The sequence below is a fragment of the Monodelphis domestica genome, chromosome 2, assembly GCF_027887165.1.
Source record: "Monodelphis domestica isolate mMonDom1 chromosome 2, mMonDom1.pri, whole genome shotgun sequence".
In the NCBI taxonomy this organism is placed as follows: domain Eukaryota; kingdom Metazoa; phylum Chordata; class Mammalia; order Didelphimorphia; family Didelphidae; genus Monodelphis; species Monodelphis domestica.
Window position 1 is genome coordinate 103628408 of NC_077228.1, and position 18731 is coordinate 103647138.

An 18731-nucleotide genomic window follows, 5' to 3' on the forward strand; every position below is an offset into this window, starting at 1 on the left:
TTGGTTCCAAGGCAGGAGATGGTAACAGCTAGGCAATGGGAGTGAAGTGACTTGTCCAGGGCCACACAGCTAGGAAGTGTCTGAGGTCAGATTTAAACCCCAGAACCTCTCATATCTAGGTCTGTCTCTCTATCCACTGAGCCACTCAGCTACCCTGCTAGATAAAATCCTACCTGCTACAGGGTGCCTTTCACAATCCCTCATAATTCTCTGCTCTTTGTTATTTCTTCTTTATCTTATGTGTAGCGTATGTGAACATCACTTTTGTTTTCATTTTTTTCCTCCTTTATTAGATTGTAAACTTCTGAGGGCAAGGGCTATCTTTTGTCTTCCTCTTCATCCCTATCCTGGCATATAGCAGAGCTTAAAAAGTGTCTACTAATTAACTGGCCTCTTCTTGCTCTCTATATGACCTTGGATAAGTCACTTCCTTAATGAATTTTTCACTCAACAAATGGGAACCATAATACTTAGTCTTCCTGCCACATTGAGTTGTAAGGATCAGCTGTGATTCAATGGAGACCTTTGTGGAAAAGAGATCAGGGATGGGTTGGGGAGGGGGAGGGGGAAGCCTTTGTTTTGCCTTTCTTTTTGGCCTCCAGAGCTTAGTATAGTACCTGGCACATAGCAGATGCATAATAAGAATTTGTTGACTTGATTTACTGCTCTGGAAATTGCAAAAGTGCTCAGTGTTGGAAGTTGGCTTCTTTTCCCCCCCTAAACCTCTTCTCTTCTGTCTTAGCATCAATACTGTGTATTGGTTCCAAGAAAGAAGAACAGTAAGGACTAGACAATGGGGATTAAGTGACTTGTCCAGGGTCAGACAGCTAGGAAGTGTCTGAGGTCAGATTTGAACCCAGGATCTCCTGTCTCTGGGCCTGTATCTCAATCCACTGAGCCACCCAGCTGCCCCTTGGCAGTTGTTTCTGATAGCAACTGTCCTGAGTTGAGAGCAATCTCTTACTTTTCCTAAAGGACATGGAGCCCATCCCAAGAAAGCAATTTGTCTGCATGAAAGACAGCCTGGCTGTCTCTAGACTCAAAGATTCCAGCCCCTCAGGCCACACACACACACCCCATCCACCCCCTCAGACATGCACACACGCACGCTCTTTCTCAGGGGAAGAACGGATGGACATCAAAATTACTCACGGTTCAGCATGGTGGCAGGAGAGCAGCACCTGGGACCAACACAGACATAGACTCATTAGCAAGGGGACAGCATAAATCTAGAGCTTCAGAGTTCTGGGGAAGGGAGGAAGAGGCATGTGTGTGGGAGGGGGAACTCACCTTAGAGTCCATTTAGTCCAACCCTTCCATTTTACAGTTGGGGAAACTGAGACCTAGAGAAGAAAGTAGCTTGACCAAGGTCACATGAGTAAATATCAAAGGGAGAATTTGAATCCAGGACCTCTAGCCTCAGAATCAGTGATATTGCCAGTGGCCCCCAGCGCACCAGTCTGCCTAGGCACTTAAGCGATAAGAGGGAAGCAGCAGGGGCAGGTGAAATTAGAACAGAACATGAGAGATAGGTGAGAAGGTATAAGCACGTCTTCAACTGAACTCAGTGGCCTGTGCCATATTAGGAAGACTTCTTGGAGGGGGAAAGTTTTGAGTTGGGTTTGGCAAGAAAGGACAACTACATTTCTGGGTAGAGAAGACAACTGGTTGGTTGTTGGTTGGTTTTTTAACCCTTCCCTTCCATCTCGGAATCAATACTGTGTATCGGTTCCAAGGCAAGAGAACAGTGAATACTAGCAATAAGGGCAAATCACTTGGCCAGGGTCATAGAGCTGGGAAGTGTATGAGTCCAGATTTGAAACCCAGGTTCTCTAGCTCTGGGTCTGGCTCTTAAATCCACTGAGCTGCCTGACTGCTCCCTAAAAGAATATGAGAGGAGGAATTACCGGAAGCCACTGGTCTCTCCTACCTCTTCTGAAATATTCTCTCCTGGACTTAGTAATAAGTAGACTAGGAGAGATGGGTGTAAAGTTGCCAGAAAGGCATAGTTTTAAAGCACACATTACTTGGGGGTGGAGGAGACGGGAGCCCAGCTCCTCTTTTATTGATATGTTAGCCCAGGCTCCTCGGATCATCTCAGTGATTCCTTGGGCTTTGAGACTGAGATGGAGAGGGAGAAACAGAGGAAATGGTGCCAAAAGAAATATCTGGGAGATGGAGTCCGCATGTGGATATGGACTCTGACCATGATGTCTAAGGCCTGAGGGAGTGCCTTTATTGGGAAATGGGAGATGACCTGTGCAAAGGAGGAAGTGTGTCAATGATTGTTGTGGTTCAGTTGTGTCTGACTCTTCATGACACCATTTTGGACTTTTCTTGGCAAAGATACTAGAGTGGTTTATTATTTCTTTCTCTACATCATTTTACAGATGAGGAAACTGAGGCAAACAAAGTTAAATGACTTGTCCAGGGTCACAGAGCCAGTAAGTGTATGAGGCCAGATTTGAACTCAGGAAGATGAGTCTTCCTGAATCCAAGCCCAGTGCTCTATCCACTGTCACATCTAGCTGTTCTCAGAGCACTGAACTTCGATTCAAAAGAGCATCTGTAATGAGGGCCCTTTCTTTAACCTTGGCCTTCACCTTCCTGCACCTCAGCTTTCCCATAAAGTAAAGGGGTTCTGTATAGACCAATAGATCTCTAAGGTCTCTTCCAGTTCTAAAAATGCTAGGATTGTATGAAGGCTCATGTAGGGATATGGGGCTATGGGGATAGGGGTACATCTAGTTAGAATGGGAAATCTGACTTATGCACGGATTAAATGAGGTATCCAGAAGGGGAAAAAACCTGAGTTTGAATCATGACTCTGTCCTCAACTAATTGAATGATCTTGAGTAAGATCCTGGTTTCCTTGTCTGCAAATGAAGAGTTTGGCCTATGTGATTTGCAAGATATCCCCAGCACTGACAACCTGTGATGATATGGACCTTCATGAATAACCTACTGGAGGAGAATTCTTGAAGTTTAAGACTAAGAATTAGGATTTGCCCCAGGAAGCTGTCTCTGAAGAGGTGGGTGGTTTTTAAAAAATTCATTCTAGATTTGTCCCCTTCCTTATTCTGTCCCTTCTCTCCCCCTTTATTTCCTTCCTGCCCTCCTGTTTTTCACGAAGCATTTCCCTCCAATCCCCCAAGAGGAGGAGGTTTTAATTAGCCTTCACTTAGGGAAAACTTCTCGAACCCCCACCTTTGCCTCTGTCATTGTCCCTGGTGGAAGGCTTAGGGCTGTGACCCCACAGTCCCAGCTGTCTTCCCATTTCTCAGGAGAGAGGCAGAGCCAGCCCCAGGATGCAGGAGACAGCTTATAAATTCCTGAAATACTTGGCTGAAATTAGACCTTTTATGGCCGGCTACATAATTTGATATTCCAACTCATCCCAAGATCCTGGACAAGTCCAGAGAGAAATAGGAGCTGGTGGGGTCCCACAAGATCCACTCCCTGAGAACACAGTACACAGTAACAGCAATATTGTATGATGGCCAACTGCAAAAACTGGCTACTCTCGGCAATGCAGTGACCTGGGACAATCCTGGAGACTTAAGAGGGGGAATGCTGTCCACCTGCTGGAGTCCAGTGGATGTGGATCAAAGCAGACACTCTTTCACATCTGTGTATTTACACTTTCTTTGGGGGTTTGGGTTGTGTAGAAGCTTGCTCTCACAACAAGGATCAGCATGGAAGTGGGTTTTGCAGGATAATAAAAATAAGAATTTTGAAGAAACCACTCCCTGGATCCATTTATCAATATTTGTCTCATAATCTCAGCCTCTGGGATCCAGTTCTCAGATTGCTAATTCTATTCTCAATTTCTTATGTCTACTTCATTGAGATGGGCCAACACTTCAATAGGCATTCGCTAACGCCCGTGTCTAAATACAGTCTTCACCAAATGGTCCCCAGTGCTTCCTCGAGGGATCTTCCGGCTGGTGCCCACGTCTCCTCTTACCAATATGAACTGGATTTGAACACACACACTCCTAACCCACCCTGGGCATGTTTCTATTCTTTGTTGAGTTCCTGGGACTCTTCCACCCAGAGAAATAAATCACTGATAACTTCCTACAAAGGAAACTTGGTCCAGGCACCCCCACATTGGGGGGAGAGAGGACCATTCATCTGCTGATAGGCGTGAGAAGACTGTTTGTCATTGTCTTCTGAACATAAGCAAGTTTTGGTCTTTGAGATAAAGAAGATTGATATAAATGGTAGAGGGAGCATGGAGGCTTTCCAGGAGCCGGGATCCCATGATCTCAACCTCAGACAAGTGAAGAGTCCTGCAGCAAATATATGCCTGATTGGAGAGAGATCTCCAAAGGCATTTTTGTTAAGCCTACCTTCCACCTTAGAATCAATACATATATTTGGTTCCAACACAAAAGCGTGGTAATGGCTAGACAATGGGGGTTAAGTGTCTTGACCAGGGTCACCCAGCTAGAAAGTGTCTGAGGCTAGATCTGAATCCAAGACCCCCCATCTCTAAGCCTGACTCTCATCCACTGAGCCATCCAGCTGCCCACATCAAATCCTATCTTAATTTTAGTTCTACTTTTCTCTCTTCTTTTCTATCACTCTACCACCCCAAACCCCAATTCTGCTCACCCCTAGATTCTGTGTCTCTAATTCAAGGTATCCTTCCTGATGGAAAGGCCAATTAGGACAAGGATTCCTGAGCTTATCACTCTGGGTTCTGCACCTCTTCTCCTTTTCCAGAACTGTCAATAAGAAGCCCTTATCTCTTTCCCTCTCTAGAGTTAAGCTGCCTACATGTCACATTCCAGCTCCATTTGTCGCCCCAGTTAAAAAACCAGCCTCCGTTGTTCCTAGAGACCTCAGACACCTACCTCCACCCACCTGAAGAGAAACACTCATGTTGCATCGGCTACATGAACTCATGCACCCAAACTCTGAGCAGCACTGAGTGATGCTGCTGCTGCTCTCCATCCAGCCCTGCCCTCCCCATCACTGCTGTCCATCCCTTAATGCCAACAGTGGGGAATTTGCTGGGGAGCAGAGGAGTGTGAATTCGATGCCACTTTGGGGTGGCACTCCAGCTCAGCTCCTTTTTCCAGGTACACCAGATGATGAAGATAGATTCTTGTCTTCCCTCCAAGAAACAGAACAAAAGGCAAAAAACTTTCCTAGAGGTGTCTTGGGAATCTCTCAGTTCCTCCTCCCACCCAAAGCTCTCAAATTCCATTCTCCATTGCTTTCCCTGTCTGCCTTCTCCATTTTTATTCCTTGGGAACAATTCATTGCATTGGAATCATGCTTTAGAATTCAATTCCTGCTTTGGAAGAGTTTGTGGGCACTGAAATATATATCCCCAGCCCAGGTGGAGGTAACCCATCCTGAAAAAAAGACTCAGCCACCCTCCTCTCAGAAGGGCAACTTTCTCCTCTGACAATTGCTTTGTAGAAAATGACATTCTCTTGCCAGGAGAAACTTCCTGGCAGTTTTTTCTTAAACCCTTACCTTCCGTCTTAGAATCAATACTACATACTGGTTCCAAGACAGAAGAGCAGTAAGAACTAGGCAATGGGGGTTAAGTAACTTGTCCAGAGTCACACAGCTAGGACCAGTCTGAGGTCAAATTTGAACCCAGGACATCCTGCTCTCAAACCACTGAGCCACTTAGCTGCCCCGTGGAAGTTTTTTTGAGGTGGCATGTAAGACTGCCAAACCCTAAATAAATGGGCCCAGAATACCCTCCTCTTCCTCTCCAACCTTTTTGGGAGCTAATCATACCCTGCATCCCTGGTTCCCTTCATATCATAGTCTCGTACCCCGGCTAGCTTGGGATTCACTTTCCAAGATCAGAGCCCAGGCTTCAGACACTTACCTCTTATAGTCCTAGAGGAGTGGAGATGGTCTGTGGCTGCTGGAAGTCTGCACACTGCAAGGGGCTGAAGGCTGGTGGAGACTATGAAATCTACGGTCCACAGCAACTGGCCAGTAAAAATAGAACATGCTCTGCTGCTACCCTTCTGAGCACCCCCACCCTTCCCCACCCCCTACGCTATAGGCACACACTATAGATACCCACAGACTCCAGGCAGACACTTCTGATGCTGCCCTTCCACACACACCTTCAGGCCACACAGCTACAATCACCCCCCCAATATTTTGTGAACACAGTCCATAGATTAATGTGAGACCATCCTTGGGCAGAAGAAGCAGCTTGAAAGCAATGGAGAATGGGAAGAAGAAACAAGGGGCTGGGCAGGATGAACACAACAGTGAGATGAGAGTGGAAAACATTAAGAGATCTGGAGAGGTGTTGGGGGGCCGGGGGAGGGGGTGAGTACATGTGTGCAAGAACTAGGAGGCCGGGGACAGATTTTCAGAGGGAAGCAGTGTGCAGCTGCTAAGCTATGGACTTATTCCTTAGCTCTTTGTCCTTAAGAGCAGCTATGAAAATAAGCTCCCAAAGCCCATGAGATCAGGGACTAAAAGAAGTCAGGCAGAGGGCCTAGGAGGAGTCACACTGAAATCCTCCAAGACATATGGTCAGCTCCGTCTCCCCTTGTTAACTTCCCTGACTCTGGTGTGTTTACATGGCAGCCCTGGTTGTGGCTGGAATAGGGGGGCTGCCTGACTTTTGTGGGGCTGATGATGGGAGCAGGAGGGAGGGATGGAGATGGGGACTCACACTCAGTCAGCCAACAAGCATTTATTAAGTGCTAACTGCATCCACTGCCAATAGGAGGCAGGTCTGACCAATAGGAGTGGGTGTAAAATGGGCTAAGTCCTGCTTTCCATGACTGATGGGTCTGAAGGTCTAGAGATGCCCTGAAACCTTAGAAAGGTGGGTTTCCAGGAACCCAGTTCACTGAATTCAGAACAAGCCACAACTGAGGGTCCCCTTCACCTCTTTGTTTCTAGATGGACCACAGATGGGACTCTGACACAGCCTGACCCTCGTGGACAGCACCTGCTCTTTGGGTATTTTTAGGAGAGAGTTTTTGAACACATAATACCAGCTCTATAGTCAGGGAAGGACAATGCCTGCTATGTTAATCCCCATGGTTATTATAGTTAAGTTGCTAGGCTCTGGCTGGGCATGGGCTGGAATCCCCAGGGTGGGGGCAGAAGGAGCCATGGGTAATGGGCAGGGGCACTGACCTCTTCAGGGAAGAGCTATGGGAGGGAAATTTCATAACCCAATATCCCCATAAGAAGTTTGTTTGGGGGACGGCTAGGTGACTCAACAGATAGAATATTTGACCTAGAGTTGGGAAGATCTGGGTTCAAATTTGGCTTTAGACACTTCTTAAATGTGTGACCCTGGGCAAGTCACTTAACCTCCATTGCTTTGCCCTTACTGCTCTTCTGCCTTGGAACCAATACTTGTATAGATTATAAGACAGAGGGGTTTTGTCCTGTTTTGTTTTAAAAGAAATGTGTGTGTGTTGCATGAAAATCAGAATATTGACAGCCTTGGGAAGGAGTGGATGGGAAGGAAAAAATCTGAATCCTAAAATATCTGAAAAGAATTCTCAAAAATCGTTTCTATATGTAACTGAAAAAAAGATAAAAAGAAAACATATAACAGGAAAATAACATAGCAGGTGCCCAATAAATATTTATTGACTTTTTAAATTTTTATTTTATTTTTTATTTGAAAATTTTTATTTAATTAATTTAGAATATTTTCTCATGGTTACATGATTCATGTTCTTTCCCAACCCTCCTCCCACCTTCCTCCCATAGCCTACAAGTCATTCCACTGGGTTTTACATGTGTCATTGATCCAGACCAATTTCCATATTATTAATAATTGCACTAGTGTGATCATTTAGAGTTTACGACCCCAGTCATATCCCCATTGAACCATGTGATCAAGAGTTGTTTTTCTTCTGCGTTTCTACTCCCACAGTTCTTTCTCTGGATGTAGATAGTGTTTTTTTCTCATAAGTCCCTCAGAATTGTATTGACTTTTTTATTTAAAAGAAATTTGTTTGGTTTTCATTGGTTCTTCTCTATATCTCCTTACGAAAACCCTTATTTTCTGCCTAAGAATTAATACTAAGTATTGATTCCAAGGCAGTGTTGTGGTAAGGACTAGGCAGTTGGAGTTAAACAACTTGCCTAGGATCATGCAAGTAATAAGTGTCTAAGGTCAAATTTGAACCCAGGTCCTCCCAACTACAGACCTGGCATTCTATCCACTGTGCTCCTCCAGCAGTTATATCTTTTAAGATACGTGTTAAACATATGGCAGAATGTTCAAAATACAATGGAGTTAGGTCAGAACCAGATTAAAATTTAATTGAGAAATATTTAACAAAATAAAAATACAATAAAACATAAATAATGTTACGTTTTAAAGCTAAATCAATATGTAAACAATTGGGAGTCTTAGGTATAGATTAGTGGTCCAGATTTCATTAAAAGACCTGACTTTGATTTCTAGTTCTGATACAATTAGGCCCCAATTAACACAATTGATGAATACTGAGATGTGATCTCATTATTCAAATTTGCACTGCATTATTTTCATTAGACTTGAAGACTATATTTTCCATAATTATTACCTCAAATGAGGCAGCTAGGTGATACAGAGATAGAGTACTGGGCTTGGAATCAGGAAGACTCATCTTCATATGTTCAAATCTGACCCTGGACACTTACTAGCTATGTGACCCTGGGCAAGTCACTTAACTCCCATTGTCTAGCCCTTACTGGTTTTCTGCCTTAGAAGCAATACACAAAATTAATTCTAAGACAGAAGGGAAGGAAGGAAGGAAGGAAGGAAGGAAGGAAGGAAGGAAGGAAGGAAGGAAGGAAGGAAGGAAGGAAGGAAGGAAGGAAGGAAGGAAGAAAGGAAGGAAGGAAGGAAGGAAAGAAGAAAGGAAGGAAGGAAGGAAAGAAGAAAGGAAGAAAGGAAGGAAGAAAGGAAGAAAGGAAGAAAGAAAGAAAGAAAGAAAGAAAGAAAGAAAGAAAGAAAGAAAGAAAGAAAGAAAGAAAGAAAGAAAGAAAGAAAGAAAGAAAGAAAGAAAGAAAGAAAGGAAGAAAGAAAGAAAGAAAGAAAGAAAGAAAGAAAGAAAGAACTGATGGAGTCTGAATGCAGACAGAGACAGTCTATATTTCACTTTATTTCTTCAGTTTCCTGTTGTTTGGGTTCTCTTTCACAAAAGGACTAATGTGGATAGTTTATACTATTAAAGATGTAAAATCTATAAAGAGAAAAGAAAACTCCAAATGGGGTCACAAAGAGTCAGACTGGACTGAAAACAACCCAACAACATATAACTTCAAAATGGGAGAATGTGAATATAGGGGACCACTTTATGAGTGGTCATCATCTGAACTAATGAGCACCTAACTATACTTGTTAGCTTTATGTCCATGGGCAATGTACTTCCTTTCTTTGGTCCTCAGTTTCCTCCTGTGTTAAAAAAAATGTGGGGGATTTCAGATGATCTCTAAATCCCTTACAATCCTAAATTCCTACAAATAAAGAACCAAGTTGAATCTATTCTTGTGTCTCCGGCTCTCCCCTTCCCATCTGCCTTAAGTTCTCCAATGTCTTTGACTTTGAGAACAATATATTTTCAGTGGCTAGCCTGTCCTTTTTTACCTCCCACCCCCACCCCCAGATACTCATTGATTTGCTTCTTTGCTTGGGACAGCAGCAGCAGAGTAGTCCGGAATGGATCTGGGGGAGTCCTTTCTGTAGTCTTCTCTTGCAATTGCCTTGACACCATAAAGCTGTCATCTCCCTTCTGGACTGGTCCAGCTCCGTGCTACAGCCACCTTTGTTTTCTGGCCCAAGGACAGGGACCAAACACCTCTGGAGACTGGGTGCTCATGTCTGCTGTGACAACATAAGCCTTCATAGCTGACCTTCTGCTTCTCTCTTCAATTCAAATCAAATAAATTTAACTCTGCAAACACTTTATTTGGTGGTTACTATTTGTGAAGTACTTTACTGGGTGCTAAGAGTACAATGATGGGGCAAAAATGACCTAGCCCTGCCCTCAAGGAGTTTACAGTCTACTAAGGGGAATGGAGACTACTACTAAGGGGAATTATGATATCAAGAGGCAGCAGAACTGGAGTTACAGGACCTGGCTTCAATTTCTCTTTGAGCTGCTTACATTATTTGTGTGACTGGCAAAATTCCCATGTTTCCCTGGGCTTTACTTTCTTCATCTGTTAAATGAAGAGGTTGGACTAATTGATCTCTGAAGTCCCTTTTATATCTAAACTTATGATACTATGAAAAATAAAAGTTTAAAAATAATCAAGGGCAGGCAGCTAAGTGGCTCAGTGGATAGAGAGTGAGGCCTGGAGATAGGAGGTCCTGGGTTCAAATTTGACCTCAGATACTTCCTAGCTGTGTGACCCTGGGCAAGTACTTAACTCCAATTGCCTAGACCTTACCACTCTTCTTCCTTGGAACAGATACTTAGTATTGATTCTAAGACAGAAGGCAAAGGTTTGATAAATAAATTAGGGCATGGAAGGTCAAACAGATGGTGTAGACATCCCTTTCTTGACTGTCACTTGCTGCCTACAAGAACACGTCACTTAATTGGAACTCAGTTTCCTAGGTGGTGAAGTGGTTAGAACGTTGGATCTGGAGTCAGGAAGACCCGAGTTCAAACCCAGTCTCAGATACATATTACTTGCATGATCTTGGACACATCACTTCATCCTCTTTGCCTCAGTTTCTTCATCTATCAAATGAGCTGGAGAAGGAAATGGCAAGCCACTATGTATCTTTGCCAAGAAAACCCTAAACAGAGTCCCAAAGAGTCAGACACAACTGAAAAGCAAAAGGAAGGAGGACTGGTTGAATTTCAAGATTCCTTCTAACTCTAACTCTATGATTCTGTGACTCTTCCTTGGACCCCTTTAATACATCTAGTTAGAAGCATGGCTCAGTTATAAGAGCTTATTAAAGTGCCTTAAGATTATAGATTTAGAACTCAAAGACTTAGTGGCCCAACCCACCTTCATTTTACAGGTGAGGAGCAGGGGCCCAGAGACATTAAACAACTTGTTCAGAATTACACAGCTAGAATATATCTGCACTGGGATTTGAACTCAGGTCTTCCTAATGTCAAGTCTGACACCCTATCCACTATTCTATTAGGTTCTCCTGTCTCAAATAGATTCCTTCATGCCTGCTTCCAAGGACTCTCAACGGTACATATTGCCTTTCACAAATGCCTCACAGCATTTTGGAGTGAGCCTGAATAAGAGTGGGATCAGTGGGAGCTCAAGTAGAAGGTATGTGCGGAGATTGGTTTTAATACCCTCCTAAACCTTTAACCCTCATTATATGCTTATTGCTAACCCTGACCTTAATCTAACTTTAAACTTCTTCTTACCCCTAATTCTAAAATGAACTAAGTGTATTCCTGTCTCCCATTCTGATTTATTGTCATTTTATTTCTATCCTTAACCATAACCCAAATGTACCTCTATTGTTAATCTTGTCACTACCTCTAAATCTAAATATAACTTTATCTGTAGATCTATTTTGAATTTTATCCCTGTAACATAATAGCCCCAAGTTTAGCCTTCATGCTAACCATAAAGCAAATTTGGGGCTCTAACCTTAGTCCTAACTTCATTTCTAGCCCGATTCCTAATTCTAATCTAAACTCTGAGTTGCTCTAAAATAGACAGTTTTTTTATTGGATTCACTCTATTTTTAAAATGTATCTCTTCATTCATTCATTTACTTATTTAGTTTTATTTTTAATATTCATTTTTATTTTGCATTCCAGATTCTCTCTCTGTCTCCAGCCTCACCCCACCTCTTTGAGAAGGCAAGCAATGGATATTTGTTATACATGTGAAGTCATGCAAAGCATACTTCCATAGTAGTGATGTTTCAAAAAGAAAAAAGCAAGAAGAATAAAGAAAGTAACCAAAAATGTGCTTTAATCTGCACTCAGGGTCAGCAGTTCTCTCTTTGGAGGCAGAAAGCATTTTTCATCATGAATCCTTTCAGCTATAAAACCCAATAGAATTGGTCATTGGCTGCAAGGGGAGGGGGAGAGGAGAGGAGGGAAAGAACATGAAAAATATAACCATGGAAAAATAGTCTAAATTAATTAAATAAACAAACTTTAAAATAATAATAATAAAATTTTAACATGAATCCTTTGGGACATAAGAGTGGTCAAGTCTTTCACAGTTGATCATTATGGCAATAGTGCTGTTACTGTGTATAGTGTTGTCCTGGTTCTACTCAATTCACTTTGGATCAGCTCATAGATGTCTTCTCGAGTATTTCCGAATCCATCCCCTTCATCATTCCTTACTGCACAATAGTATTCCATCACAATCACATACCTGTTCAACCATTCCCCAATTGATGGGGCATCCCCTTATTTCTAATTCTTGGTCGAACTCACTTTAATTGGGAATTACATTTCCAGGATAAGGGAGGAGTGATATGAGCCTGAGTTACCCATATCACAAGGCTGGTATGTGCCAGAGGATGGGACTTGAATCCAGGTCTTTCTGACTCTAAGACGGGCTCCTTAGCCATTATGCAACACTGCTTCTTATGTGCCTTATACTGGGGGGGAGGGGGGATTTACAATCCCTTTGAGTATAATGAGGGGAGTAACTAAAAGGATACCAGAAAAAACTAGAGGGTGTACGGCTGGTCACACATGACCAGGCATAAAAGACCCCCAGAGGCCAACTGCATGCAGGCTTGAGCTATGTCTTTGTCAAGTACAATATCCAGAACTCTGGACAGAGCTTCATGCTAGCTGGGTCTTGGGCTTTGTTCTGCCCTCTGCTCTTGCCCCTGCCCTTGTTTCAGAAACATCCTCCTCCTTTGGCCCCTTCCTAAGTCCTTTTGTTTCTACATCAGTAATGCCCCTTCCTTTCCATGCCCAGGGGCAGACCTTAGGATTCCCTACCTAAACAGCTGCAGTAACTCCTTAACAGATCAAGTCTCCACCTTCTCTCTAGCCCAGCTACCCTCATTGCACAGCTGGCTAATATTCCCCATGCATAGATGCAGTCTTGTCACTCCTCTGTCCCAATCCTATGATGACTCCCCAGCAGAGTTCAGATTTTGAAGCCTGGCATTCAAGACCCTGCAAAAGCTTCTCTCTGCCCTCTTCCACTTGGCACAGTCCCTGTCTGCCTACCCACAGGCCTCTCTAAGCTTTGAACTGTTGTCATATGTGAGAAGTGCCCTCCTTCTATCCACTGAATTCCCAGTCATCTTTTAAAACTTAAATCTTTAAATTAAAAAAAAAAGCTACCTCCTTCAGGAAATCTTCCTTGATCCCTCTTGTCTTTAACAATCCTTGCCCATAGCACTCAATTTCATACCTCTATAATACACTTGTTTGAGTAGCTAGGTTGCTCAGTAGATAGAACACCAGATTTAGAGATGAGAGGTCTTGAGTTCATATTTCGCCTCAGACACTGCTATGTGGCAAGTCTGGACAAGTCACTTTACCCTGTTGGCCTCAGTTTCCTCTTCTGGAAAATTAGCTGGAAAATGGCAAACCACTCCTGTAGTTTTGCCAAGAAAACTCCAAACAAGGTCACAAAGAGCCAAACACAACTGAATAACAATGAATACACTTATTTGGGGCTACTTTAAGAATTACTGAGGGAACCAAAGGGCCTTAAAAGACTGTCTGCCCTTTGATCCAGCCATACCACTGCTGGTTTTATACCCCAAAGAGATAATAAGGAAAAAGACTTGGGTAAAAATATTCATAGCTGCACTCTTTGTGGTGGCAAAAACCTGGAAAATGAGGGGATGCCCTTCAATTGGGGAATGGTTGAACAAATTGTGGTATATGTTGGTGATGGAATACTATTGTGCAAAAAGGAATAATAAAGTGGAGGAATTCCATGGAAAGTGGAAAGAGCTCTGGGAACTGATGCAAAGTGAAAGGAGCAGAACCAGGAGAACATTGTACACAGAGACTGATACACTGTGGCACAATCAAATGTAATGGACTTCTCTAGTAGCAGCAATGCAAGAATCCAGGACAATGCTGAGGGACTTATGAGAAAGAACACTATCCACATTCAGAGGAAGAACTGTGGGAGCAGAAACACAGAAGAAACACAACTGCTGGATTACATGGTTTGATGGGGATATGATTGGGGATGTTGACTCTAAACAATCACCCTGGCACAAATATCAATAATATGGAAAAAGATTTGATCAATGACACATGTAAAACCCAGTGAAATTACTCATTGGCTTGGGGGGGGGGGGAGGAAAGAACATGAATCATGGAACCATGGGAAAATTTTCTTATTAATCAATTAAATAAAATTCAGAAAAGAAAAAAGAAAAAGAATTACTGAGAGCAGCTAGGTGATACAGTAGATAAAGTATGGGGTCTGGACTCAGGAATATCCATCTTCCTGACTTAAAACCTGGTCTTAAACACTTACTAGCTGTATGACCCTGGGCAAGTTACTTAACCCTATTTGTTTCAGTTTCCTCATCTGGAAAATGGGCTGGAGAAGGAAATGGCAAACCAATTCAGTATCTTTGCCAAGAAAACCCCACAAAGAATCAGACATTACCATCATCATCATCATCTTAAGGATTACTTGTTTTGTATGTGTGTGAGAGAGAGAGAGAGACAGAGACAGAGAGACTTTCCAACTTGGGAGATAAAAATTAAAAACTCCATGAAAGTAGGGATGAATATTATCTACATTTCATAGCTTCTCCAAACCCTAGCACAGAGCTCTGTACACAGTATGCCCTTAATAAATCAATGAAATTATAAGAATGTATTTAACTCCTTTTAAGAGCCAAGCCCTTGGCTAGGCACTGGGGACACATATAGAAAGGAAACAACCTCTGCCCTCAAGGGAAGCACATTCTATCACTGGAGATTCTTGTAAGTGAATGTGAGGAGGGGAACTGTCCAATGGGGGTCCAGGCCTAAAAGCAAAAACATGGGTCGCTGCCTGGGGCCAATCCATGTGGTGGGTTTGATTCTAGAAGTATATACATGCTATATAAGATTGGGGTACTGTTGGAAGAGAGGGCACTAGAAGATGGATGGGGAGAATGATGGGAAATGAGGAAAGGAATCATGTAGAAAGTCACATCTGTCACGAGTCAGTTATGGGGGGGAGGAAAAGAAAATGATCTTTGTCTCTAATGAATAATGCTTGGAAATGATCAAATAAAATATTATTTAAAAAAAAGAAAGTCACATCTGAAGGAAAGAAGGAATTCTAAGACTCATTGATGAGGAGACTGATTATATTCATAATTTATAATTGATTGATTATATTCTAGGCATGAGGATTAGGGTGACCCACCCAAAAATAAAGAGACGGGAAATGAACACTTGGGCATGAACCCCAAGAGGGGAAAAAAAGGACAATTTGGCTAGACCAGAGGGTAGCAGTGTATAAGTTTAGAAAGGTAAATTGAGGCCAGATTGTAAAAAGCTCTTGACTTGAAGTGCACACCATGACTAACTTAAACCTCCCTGGAATCATGGAACTAGATATTTTGACCCCTTCTAACTCTGGGCTCTGGCATCCTACAGTATTACACACACAAAGAGAAATGAACTTCTTATATACACAGGCATCCCTTCTGCATCACAGGGATTAAGGAGGCGGCACCCCCCCAACCTGGAAAATCAGTGTAAAATGTTTTGGTCCTCTCTTTGTACCAGAGAAAAAGTCTGCATTTTTTCTTTTATGGAATGTTCACAGTTCTTTACTGTATAATTTGGGTTCAGTATTTGCTCATAGGCTATGTGTAGGTCAGTCTTAAAGTATTTCTACATTTCTAGCTTTTGTATGTTGTCTGCTGGCTTTTGCATTCTTTTTAGCACTTTTATTTTTTACTTATTGTGACAACAAAAGAAATTGCGTAGATTTATGGTATTTAAAAAATGTGTTGAAGGCAGCTAGGTGGCTCCCTATCAGATGTTCAGATGGGAGGTCCTTCAGGACCCTTCCTAGCTGTGTGACCCTGGGCAAGTCACTTAACCCTAATCCTTACCACTCTTCTGCCTTGGAACCAATACACAGTATTGATCCTAAGATGGAAGGGAAGGATTTTTTTTAAATGTGTTCAGATGATATAATAGTATTTTATACATTACTTACATATTATATAGAAATATATGTGATATATTTATATAGTATACATATACAATCCTATTTTATACAGGTCTGAGTTTCTAAACTTTTCCTGTGTCATCTGCTGGCCTTCCCACATCATCTGGGGCTTGTGCAAAATCCCCCCAGATTCCCATTTAACTTCTTATACCCATCTGTGATATATTGAAACAGCAATAGGAAAAGTTGTGATATGGAAAAGATCCCTTTATATAAATACAGATATAGATATATATCCATATGTATGTGTGCATGTGAGAGATCATAGAATTAGATCATTAGATCTGGAAGGAACATTAAGGGTTTTCTAGTCCAACTCCTTCAGTTTGCAGATGAGAAAACTGAAGTAGAAAAAAGAGAATTTTTGCCCAAGGTCACCCCAGTAGATATTGGCAGACCCAGGGTTCAAACCAAGACTTCTTGCCTCCAGGTCCAATATGGATTCTTTTTTTTTTTTTGCCACTTTCCAGAACTGGTACAAGTTGATAAAAGATCTAGAAAATTTAAGGGAAGAAAATTATGAAAGAGGAAGAAGGATGAAGGTCATAGGTAGTTGGCAAAAGGGGAAGAGCAGAAGGAGAGAGGATTTGGAGACTGAAAGATTTCCAGCCTACAATTTCCCTGATTTCAGCTGACACCTTTGTACCCTGCCCATAACTTTCATGAGGCCAGAGGAATGGGAGGAGGGAAGTCTTTAAACAGATGTAGTTAAACCTTTATAAGGCCAGGGTCTGGGGGGAGACAGGGCCTCAAGCATCTGGCCCGCTGACAGCTGTCAGCCTGTGCCTCCTCAGGGATTGTTTTCAGAGCACAGAGGATCCAAAATTAGCAGGTGACAACTCCAGGCTGTGGTCAACTTCCCCAACATTCCCCAGCCCCCATCACCACCCAACCCCCCTACCCAGGGGGAAGCAACAACAGCTACAGCCAGCAGACAAAAGGCTCTTCTTGTCCAAGCTCCATCAGTTGTTCTAGGGTCAGGTTTCCTCCCCTGCTGACTTTCTGAGTTTGGGGTAGGGGCCTGGGCGGAGGGAGGGAGGGAGGCGAGTAGGGATCAGGGAACAGAAATGGAACAAAGTAAGATCATTTGTTCAGAAACATCCATACCATTGTTGACTGTGACATGCTGAACCCTCCTTATTCACCATCCCATTATCCTAATTTTCCCTGTCCAAAATGAATGAAGGAATGAAAATTGTCTCTTATTCATCATATATAAGTGTATGTTTATGTTTTATGCACGTAGAACTCACAATTGGAAAATAGTTAAGGAAGCACACATTGTTATTCAGTCATATTCAATTCTTCTTGACTCCATTTGGAGTTTTCTTGGCAAAGATACTGAAGTGACTTGCCATTTTCTTTTCCAGCTCATTTTCCAGATGAGAAAACTGAGGCAAACAGGATTAAATGACTTTCCCAGAAACATATAGCTAATAAATGCCTGATACAGATTTAAACAAAGGAAAATGAGTCTTTCTGATTCCAGACCTACAGCTCTATCCACTATGCCATCTAGCTGCCTCCCGGTTCTCTTTCAATGAATACTGGACACGATCTCTAAGATGTCTTCTGAATTTAATGTTCTTTTTTTTTTCAGAGGATGTCTGTGTTTCTATGTATTTTTATGTAAATTGTTGTTTGTTGTACAGTACTGTCTGACTCTTTGTGATGCCATTTGGGGTTTTCTTGGCAAAGATACTAGAGTGGTTTTCTAGTTCCTTCTCCAGCTCATTTTTACAGATGAGGAAACTGAGACCAAAAGGGTTAAGTGATTTATTCAGAGTCACATAGCTAGTAAGTATCTCAGGATGAATTGGAACTCAAGAAGATAAATCTGACTCCAGACCCAATACTCATCTCCTGTATCCTAACTACACACATCTCCCTTCAAAGCAGAGAACTGGGGAAATCCTAGGACAGAATGTTATTGATTGTGTACATTGTCACATGTGGTCACTTTCAGATGCTTTTGTTTAATTGCTTTTCTTTGTCACAAAGCAAAATGACATTCTGAGAGGAAGGGGTGTGAAATCAATGATATAGAGATCAAAGGAATCACTGAAGCATGAGCTTTTTGTTCTTTTGTTTTATTTTGCTTCAAAAGAATGGTTTTATTTTTTGTCTGAACAGGAGAGTTCATTGGAATTCCCAGTGTACAAATATCTTTCATTGATATAAATGAGTAACTTGTCTGTAACTTGTAGTCTTACAGAGCTGTGGAGTAGGAGATGGTTAAGTAGTTTGAGCAGGATCACCCAGGTAGAATGGGTCAATAATGGGTCTTGAACTTGGGTCTTCTTGATGCCAAAGTTGTTCTCTATTCCCTATACCAGACTCTTTCTTATTTTTAAAATGTGCAGGGATAAATTTGTATTCAGTGTCCCTAATACCTGAAAGTTGTACAGACCAACAGGCAGGTTTACAGTCCTGATTATTAATGTTAAGTGAAATTTACAGGCTTCAATTAAGGAAAAGATGATATGAAAGGAATCTCTAAGCCACAGCCTATAAATCACTATTTAAATACATCAAAAAGTCTTTTATTTCACCATTGAGTATTTCCCTTACTATTAGCAGGTCATAACCTCTCCATATCTTAA

The 18731-nt window shown here is 42.1% G+C and overlaps 1 long non-coding RNA gene and 1 other non-coding gene across 2 annotated transcripts; one reads left to right on the forward strand and one right to left on the reverse strand.

The window, feature by feature from the left end:
* Positions 1–1075: 1075 nt before the first annotated feature.
* On the reverse strand, positions 1076–6026 carry LOC100014100 (uncharacterized). The gene is made up of 3 exons (XR_008916151.1): positions 5861–6026; positions 1291–1471; positions 1076–1181 (listed from the first exon to the last, which is right to left on the reverse strand). It is a non-coding gene; the product is annotated as an uncharacterized LOC100014100 (transcript).
* A 42-nt stretch (positions 6027–6068) lies between these two features.
* LOC103106833 (uncharacterized) lies at positions 6069–12122 on the forward strand. The gene is made up of 3 exons (XR_461493.3): positions 6069–6295; positions 11123–11259; positions 11763–12122. It is a non-coding gene; the product is annotated as an uncharacterized LOC103106833 (long non-coding RNA).
* Positions 12123–18731: the final 6609 nt, after the last annotated feature.